Source organism: Limulus polyphemus, unplaced genomic scaffold, assembly GCF_000517525.1.
Source record: "Limulus polyphemus unplaced genomic scaffold, Limulus_polyphemus-2.1.2 Scaffold1561, whole genome shotgun sequence".
NCBI classification, from domain to species: Eukaryota; Metazoa; Arthropoda; class Merostomata; order Xiphosura; family Limulidae; genus Limulus; species Limulus polyphemus.
The window spans coordinates 205,925-216,124 of record NW_013667171.1 but is presented as its reverse complement, the minus strand read 5'-3'; positions in this window follow the sequence as shown (position 1 = coordinate 216,124).

Sequence of the window (10,200 nt, the reverse complement as noted above, 5' to 3'; positions counted from 1 at the left end):
TTCGCAGTCATACCCCTGTATGTATTTAGTCATACCCCTGTATTTTAATTTAGTGTTTGAGTTTATATCACCATTTGATACTGTACAAAGAAAAAATCTTAAACACAGGTTAATTCATATACTGGGGACTCCCCCACCCCACACGGATTAAATTAACGCTTTTTCACTTTGATATTTTATGAATATTATATCTTGATATGATCACGGGACTTATCACATTATTTTTAATTTTATCTATTATATCCTACTTTTATATAATTCGAAAGTTTTTTTACAACGTCACAGTATTATCATATTATCTTCTTTATAACAAGTATTAGCGTATAGCCTGTCAAAAATGACGGGGCAAGTACTACCACCCTCACCCCATAGTATACCATAACCTTACATTTCGTACCCAACTGAAATAAATAAATTTTGCGAAATCAAGCATGACCAACAAGAGGCAGGAAAGTGCAGTCGAGGCAGTCAAACTTTGGTAAATTCCTTTGTGAGCCAATCAAAATTAAGATCATTCCTGAACCGAATTCGTGGCGTATTCATAGAATAATTATTGATAAAAATCAGTTAGATTAACAACTTCTAATATATAGAAAAGCCAGTGCGTTTTGGTAACTCTACAAATTCTCTAGCATTATGAATTGCGATTTTGGGATGTTAGTTTTCATACGTATTGGATGGATAGAATCAGAATGTAAATAGCTGTGATAGTCATGATTTTATTGGAAGATATAGGAAGAAGAATAGGAAGTGTTATGTGTGTAGACAAAGTGAATGATGAAACTTACCGACGTAATAAATAAATATTTCTAGTTCGGACAAACTGCCTGTCAATATTTCAGCAATGTCATCGGTATATGTTTTGTAAAAAAGGGGTAATGGGCCACCATACTGTGTAAACATGAGTTTTTCGATATATCCAATAGTTCCCACTGGTATACCACTAACTTGCTCTCAGAATTCATTGTTACCACATAAACCACTACATTTTAAAACTGCTAGACGAATCAAAGTGTTAGTGGGAGGTTGAAGGTCAGGACGTTTGTCAAAAAAAAAATGTTTTGTTGGGGTATAACAGTGTATAAGGATTCGATGCCTACAGTAAATAAAAAGACTGAGTTTGGTTTTGGATTAAAAGTAAACGTGTTGAAGATATTAATGACATGATAAGTATTCTTACAATAAGTATGAACTAAGTGGATAAAGGAAGCCATTACGGAATCTGAATAAGTGGAGAAAAGTTCAGGTAGACACAATGGGTCTACCAGGATTGTTAGACTTGTGGGTTTTAGACAATAAGTAAAGAAAAACACTTGTTCTAGAGTCACGTATTGATAACATCAAATTTTTAGCAGACACCAGTAGTTCTTCAGCATCAATTAATTCGTTGAATGTATTGAAGATGATTTCATGGTATTTCAATAACGTGTCGTCACTAAGCGGCCTGTATGAAACTAAGTCATTGAGATGGCATGACGCATCCTGGACGTAAAGATCGTTACGCCATACTACCAAAGTTACTCCTTTATCTGGTGATTTGATAATGTCATCTCGAGAACTAATATTTTGTAATCCTTTGTGTTCTTCATAAGTGGGGTTGTGCTTCGGATTTCGTGCTGTGAAATTATGTTTGTTGATCTCGGTAAAATACTTATCTATATAATAATCAAGGGGTAGAACTGACCCACTTGAAGGGGTCCATATGTTGTAAATTGCTTATAACATGTGTACTATTTTGTGTGGTTTTTTACCCCTTTTGGTTGGTGCCGTTTGTATCATGTTCCGTAAGGCAGGTTTCATTGTTTTCACTGAAATTGTTGGTATAGGCTTAGTTCGCAATCACGTTTTGAGTGAAATTCATTCACGCTTGGTCGACTGGGGACAAATTTATACCCTTTATTCAGAAATGATCTTTCTGCATTAGACAGGGCAAGCCGGGTGGAATACGACAATAATTATGACAAAACCTTGTCGAAACGTTGTACATTTGCTGTTATGTTAAACTTACATTAAAGTTTTGCTTCATTACCCATTCAAGCCATCTCCAGCCTTTATTAGTCTCAAAGTGGGTTCCTCGTCATCGAAATAGTTTTACTCGTTATCTTTCGCTCCGTGGAATCACTTAACGTGTTATCTTCTAATAACGGTGACTGCAAATTGTTTGGACACACAATTCCCAGGTTTAGGAGGTTTTTTTTTCTTTTCTTTTATCATAAAGCATAGTAATAAGTAGAGTTTGGGATCTTTACACTTGTCTTGCGGTCAATACAGTCTTCGGCGGTAATAACGTAAATCTCCGCGTTTTTATCACAGCTGAAGGAAATAGATTTAAGGGCATCTTTCATAAGACAGATCGATGTTTTATATAGCCTGTGATTAATAAACACTTTCATAAGACAGGTCCAAGGTTTACACAGCCTGTGGTTAATAAACACTTTCATAAGACAGGTCCAAGGTTTACACAGCCTGTGATTAATAAACGCTTTCATAAGACAGATCGATGTTCTATATAGCCTGTGATTAATAAACACTTTCATAAGACAGGTCCAAGGTTTACACAGCCTGTGGTTAATAAACACTTTCATAAGACAGATCGATGTTTTATACAGCCTGTGATTAATAAACACTTTCATAAGACAGATCGATGTTTTATATAGCCTGTGATTAATAAACACTTTCATAAGACAGATCGATGTTTTATACAGCCTGTGATTAATAAACACTTTCATAAGACAGATCGATGTTTTATACAGCCTGTGGTTAATAAACAGAGAATATTTACTGTCTTCATCACTTTGTGGAGTATGGAATCTTAGTTTGAGATCATTACTAATTGCACGTTTGTGTAAGCACTTAGATATACCGCCTAACAATTTTAACCTCTGTTTCACGACCTACACACACGCGAACTAGCCCTACAGCTTAGAAATAAAGGGGTGCTCAAACAGATATTACTTCAATACCTGATACTAAGAAGCGTTATTTAAATTTAGAGAAAACGCAAGCGATATTTGTGTTGATAGAAATATTTTTGAAAACATCAATACTCTTCATCACGAATCTATGACTGTTTTTGAACCATTGGTAATAATCCTCTATGATTCACAAACATGTAATTTACTTCGATGCTGCAAAACTTGTAACACACTATTCGTACTTTATTTCCTAATATAGATCATCTTTTATTCGTAAAATTAAAATATAATGTTTTTGTATATTATTAAATGGTTAAAATACTTAATAGTAAATGATATACATTTTTTTCTAAAAAGAAGTCCAACATACAAATGTCAAATTATTACAGTATGTACCACAGCATAACATACTGACAACAAGGGATCATTTCGTCGTTTATTCAAGACTGTCCTTGCACAACAACCTTTAAGTAAAGTAAAAGTTAAACCCACCTTTTACCTTTTAGGGATATTCCACTCTTAAACTTTTTAAAGATGCCGGATTCTATTACTGGCAATAGCACCTTATTCCACAAGTAAATCACCCTGTTAGAAAAATATAACTGTCTCAACGAAAGTAAATTAGCTAGTCACATGAGATGTAACTTCGTGATCTAACCACTAAAGAAATGCCCTGCCTTAAGCTTAAACAAGTTAGTTCACAAGATACAATTAAAACAAATTATTGCTGGTTGTCACTCGATATTGTTATTGATCTTGAAGTTATTTAAATTAGGAGTATGGTTTTTTTGTTTTTTTATTTCTAATACGTCACTGTCCTTTCTTAGATAAGCACACCAAATATGTACAGAGTAATCCAAATGAGGCCTAAGTAGTGATCTGTACAAAAATATAACTACATCTATCTTTAACAAGTCTACAACTTGTGACCTCTTGCCCTATAGTTTTCAAAATACAACATAAATAAATCAGTAGATTTCAGCAAGATAACCTCTTACCATACTTTTCTCACAAGAAAATAACTTAAGACACCATAACCTATCTATATAAGATAACTATTCAATGGCTGGAATCATTCTAGAGGCCAACTTCTGAGCCCTTTCTAATACGTCCCTGTCCTTTCTTAGATAAGCAAACCAAATCTGTACACAGTAATCCAAATGAGGCCTAAGTAGTGATTTGTACAAAAACATAACTACATCTATTGACTTCTAATCAATAATAAATACATCCTAAGATACTATTAGCTTTATTACTTGCAACTGAACACAACGCCTTGAGTAACTTATCTATCATTGTAATATTGTATGGAATCGAATCCGGTTCGCCAGTTCTACCACAGGGCCAGCCCCACCTCGGGTCAGGAATATTACTATATGTTGCTCAAAGCAGAACAGAACATTTAGATGGTCAGTCATCTCTTAGTCTTCAACAAAGACATACTTAAAATAATTCACTGATGTTCATTATAATATTATCCACCAGCCGTTTCTCATTAGATCTTTTGCATTTCCTAATTTACTTTTTTATCCAAATTTCTGATTTTCCTATAGTTCTGTAAAATCATCCATTCCATTTGTAAGTTTAAATTTATAACAATTATCCCTGATTCCCTGCATTATTTTTTTTGGTGAGTAGTGAGCCAATTGAGTTTACTTCTCCCTGTAGTCCTTTTCCTATTTTTTATGAGCATGCCTATATTGAATTAAAAGCAATTTATTTTGAAAAATTTCCAAAATCTGTCCTCCACTTTGTGTTGATAGAAATATTTTTGAAAACATCAATACTCTTCATCACGAATCTATGACTGTTTTTGAACTATTGGTAATAATCCTCTATGATTCACAAACATGTAATTTACTTCGATGCTGCAAAACTTGTAACACACTATTCGTACTTTATTTCCTAATATAGATCATCTTTTATTCGTAAAATTAAAATATAATGTTTTTGTACATTATTAAATGGTTAAAATACTTAATAGTAAATGATATACATTTTTTTTTAAAAAATGAAAAGAAGTCCAACATACAAATGTCGTGGACCCATATCATGCAGGCCTAGCTTCTAGATGAAGATCCTTCTTGATTACGTTGCACACTGTTGCCTGAGACATGTGGATGGCTTTTGCCATTGCTCTTTGTGTTTGTGGATGCTCAGCTGTTACATGATGTTGCACTTTGCTTACCATGGCTGGATTATGACTTGTTGTAAGTCTCTTTCTGGACGGTCCTGGTACCCCACTTTGAGCCATACTCTTTCATTTTCCAATGTCATTAGGTATAAGGGACATCCTTGTCGCATTGGAAACTTTCGATCCCTCATCTGAACACATCTTTATGATCTGAGTGTATGAACATTTTATAATAAGGGCTGTTAAATAACATTCCAAAAAGTGATCCATTTTCGATGTCGTCACACTAATTACGAAATTCCAAGTAATTTCAAAATATAATTCTAAGAGATACTTTTCAATATGACTTTATAGAAGCTGGGGTTTTCATTTAACTTGTTGATTTGCACATTCGATCTTGTAGTTCAAAAACATACTCTCAAAATGGGTCACACCTGTATTTCTATCCTCCAATCACTGAAGAAATTCCTTATACATTTTAAGCAACTTTTGTTATTTACAATTTCCGACCTCATTCACTTCTACATGCACTCCATAGAGAAAATGTTCCTTGGTACCAACAGCGAAATGGTCAACATACTCTATCATATCATGTACTTCAGCAACTGGCAATCAAGTTATAATATCAGTCTTTCAATGTTCCCCACTAGAAATGACTTTGTCAATATACTTAATGAGAGAGTCCACCACCAGGTAAACTTTTTGACCATCTCGTTCCTCAACAGAAGCAGACAAAAGTTAAAATATACTAAAGACGGGTACCTGAAAGCTAATTGAATCTACCGCTATCACCCTATTTTTTTTAATTTTTTGCTATTGTGTACCCTTGTAAACAAATTACTTTCATTTCACCTCTCCAAAGCAACCTTTATCCCAATTCTGTCTATTCCCTGTCTTGCATTCTTGGTTTATGTTCGTAATCTAGTATTTTCCTCCTCTAACAGTGCTGTTTTCCCGAAAGTTTCATCAATTCAGTAAACTCTGTAAGTGCAGTATTCTGTATCTTTCTGAGCCTCTGAAAGTCGAAACCAAGATCACAATTCTCAAACATAACCCATTTCTGTCACCTATTGCACCCTATAAATTTCACCCCACTTATTTCTCAGCTATTTCTAGCCCTATTGAAGTTTTACTACTCTTTGTCAAGTGCTTGCTCAAAAACTACAATAAAATCTGACATGTATAGGTCAGTAAATTCTAATATTAGAAAAGAAACAAGAGAAAGTTGGATATACCTTCAACATTTCAAATATGTAATACTTCCTCCTAGAGAAGCATTCTGTTAAAATAGGCATTCACTTGGGTAAATAATAGTTGGTAACCATCGAACACTATCGTGCACGTGGTGAAAATTAAATGAATCTGTAATGGTACAGTTGAAGTAATCTAAGTAGTTAAAATGCTCATCCAGCTGTGGAAATAAATAAACATGACCCAGACCCAATTTCGACATGTGCCGAAAGTATTGATTTATTGCAAGTAAACAAACATGACCCTGACCCAATTTCAAAAAGGTAATGAATTAATATTACGTCATACGTCATCAACACCAGGGGCCTGTTGCTATTTGACCATTGCTAAGCGATAAAATAGGATTACGGCATCATCACCAGGGGGCGTGTTGCTATTATAAAAATTCTTTAAAATCTCTGTACATCCCACAATGTGATGCCTAAACCTTCACCACCCAAGACCCAATTTCGACAAGGCAGTAGGACCAAGCAGTAGTTCCTTGCTTGAATATATGGGACAGTTTTTATGGCAGTAGAGTCAATTTAAGACTACTGCCAACGTGTAATCACTCAAGCACATTTATTGCAGAGGAGGCGAAAAAAGCAGTCGAGTGTGGCTATACGATATCACAAATTTATGAAATTTACCCTTTACCTGCAAGATTCACACAACTGTTTAAAAATTATATTGACACATTTCTAAAAATAAAACAGGAAAGTTAAGGATGACTCTCTCACTGCATTATGTCAAAGGCAAAACAGGAATTTATTGAACAGTATGCTTAAAAGGAATGTGTGCAACTGACTCCTGAAAACATGGAATTTAATCCAGTTAGAAAGAAGGTCAATTACAAAACTTTGTCATAATACTTTCTGGGGTCATTGAGGTATGTTTGAGGAAAAAACACAACTGACTTACATAACATCTATTAAACAGTATTATTCATTGATGAAAGATAACACCAAAATTGTAATAGATTTTACGTTAGTCAATGACAAAGGTATAGCTCTTCATTGGATACACGAGCACGAGTATTTACCTCAGAAAGATCAAACACATATCTTTCTGAGAGATTTCACTACTGCTCATGCACGTCTGAAATTGTACCGTGCTCTAGAAATGTTAGGTTCGTCTGATTTGTTCTACGACACTGATAGTGTTGTTTACATTTCACAAGGAACTAATGATCTCTCTCTAGGTGATTATCTCGGGAAATTTACAGACGAGCTTGATGGACATTGATTACATCACATCATGAGCCAGTGGTGGACCTAAGAATTATGGATATTTATATGAAGATGGTAAGTCCTGTTATAAGATCAGAGAATTTACCCTTAATTTTATCAACAGTCAGAACTTAAACCTCTCTTCAATGAAGAGTAAAATGTTCGATATTTTTGATCCTTCTCATCATGTTGTTACAATAATGAATGACAGGAAAATATGTGAGGATATGAAAACAGGATCTATAATTAACAAACCCAAAACCAAAAAATACCTCCCTGTCTACACCAAAAGACATATTTTATCAGAATTGAATACTCTGCCATACGACTATTAAATTAAATTATTTATTTATTTTACTTCGTGAGAGGCTGTTTTTTTATATAAACAATTCATATTGTGTACATTATAATTATAGTTTAAGATAAATTACCGTTTACAACATCATTTCACTTGCTTAGTGTCGTGTCCAACTGGAAGCGATAAAACCCAATTTGTTAGCAATATGTTATCAAATCATCATGATATTATTCACCCCACTCCAGAAAACATTGTTTGATTCAATAGTGAATTTATACAGTTTTATGCTAACTTAATGTAAACAATTCTTAAGATCCGTTGTGTCGAAGGTTTACCTGAAAATTTCAGTGATTATTTACAACCCAAAAAGCCAAATATTTTATAATTGATGACCTTATGTGTGAAAGTGGAGGAAATATGGGAGTTTCCCAACTCTTTACAAGTGGAAGTCACCATTTGAATTTATCTGTGTTTTATATTGTACAGAATCTATTCCATCAGAGTAGAGAAATCCGTAACATTAGTTTAAACTCTCAGTACATGACGTTTTGGTGAGATAAATGTTTCTAACACGAGTCAAATACTTTAAAGAAGTCTATCAAGATGCAACTTAGCAACCGTTTGGATACCTAATCATCGATTTAAAACCGCAAACTCCTAACCAATTATGTTTAAGAACTGGAATATTTCCAGGAGATGATATTGTGGTGTATGTACACGTCAAGAATTACAGGGCCTGTTATTGCAGGAGAATATTTTATAGCAACGAACAAATATCGACTTAGTAATACCCTAGTTTTTCAGAAGCAGCTTGCTCTTATCCATCTCATGGGTAAATAAATTCTCTGTCTTTCTGAACCTTATAAATTCGAAACAGGCAGAAATGGTTGCAATAATGGTTGGTTTACTCTAAACTTAGTTAATGCAATAGTTGTATGGACATTGCGTAAAGCTGTGTTAGTGTTAAAGTTTAATATTTATAATAAAATAATAAATAATGATAAACAAGTATATAATAATCCAAACGCTATCAATTTGTTTGTTTATTCTAGAGTAAAGCCATATTGGGCTATCTGCTGTATCCACCGCGTGGAATCGAACCCCGAATTTTAGTGTTGTAAGTCCATAATAAACAAGTATATAATAATATTGGGAAGAACAACCACTCTTACTTAAATCAAATTTACAGGAAATTTATCACAAGTATAACAGAATATGTTTGGGTCATTTAAACAACCTCTTGTTGCCATAGCGACAAATAATTAATATTGAAAAGAAAAATAATATCAAAGTGCACGCACAAACAAATACTATCCAGAAATGACACGTCATGCGGCCTGTTAACCATTTATATACTAGCGATGTGTTTCTCGTGGGTTCTAGAACGATCGATAAGACTCTCACGTCGCGATTGGTCTAGAGAAATCTATAGCCAGCGGTTGTCAATATTTTACGCATAACAAAAATGTACGTGATGGAGAAAAATGGATAACAAAGCTCCGAAATAAGGCCTGAAACCAGTCTGGAACACTTCCTTCATCCCAAACATTGTTATGAAACTGGGCACATCTCCTGATACAACTTTTCGAGCATACTTTTGAATTCACAAATGATATTTTAGATAGATAATGACCACATCATTGTCGACATTTCATTGATTTATTCTCAAGCTGAAAAACTAGATCAAAGCGGTATCTTTATGCACAGTATTTAGATCTGGACATTAATAATAAAATGATCATTACACTTCTTATATTCTTTTTTTTTTCGTAAGGACAAACTTGATTTTCTGTGTTTGGCATTGTCAACCTGAATAGCCTCTTATGAGAAATATGGTTAACATAATACAAAGATTCAAGCATAGTTATTTCTAGCTCAGAACTGCTAACCAGAAGGAGGACGTCATCCGCCACATACATGGCCGCTCTTCACTGCCATAGGTATCAAACCCACATAGCTGAAAGTTCGTAACGCATTCAGCGGTATATAGCTGCTAGACACCAAGGCTCTGATTCTTGTAGCACTTGCGAAGCAATTAGGATTGTCTACAACATTCTAATATTTCAAAATCAGTTAGCTATTTTGATGTTTTTTTTAGAATTTGTTATTCTCCTATCAAAGGTAGTTTTTAATATAATCGCAAACAGGAGTCATATTCCACTGCGCTTTCCATTTTGTCAGTGCTAAGTTTCCTGACTTACAAATCTAAAATCCGGGATTCTATTCCCCGCAGTGGACAGAGCGCAAATAGCTCATTGTGTAGCTTTGTGCTAAAAAAACCAACAACAACCAACCTTACCTTGTACGGTTATTGGGCAGGAAAAAGTATATTTCTTACTGCTTTTATCTTGTTTGTGAATTATTGTTCTCATAAGTTTATATATTTATATAGTT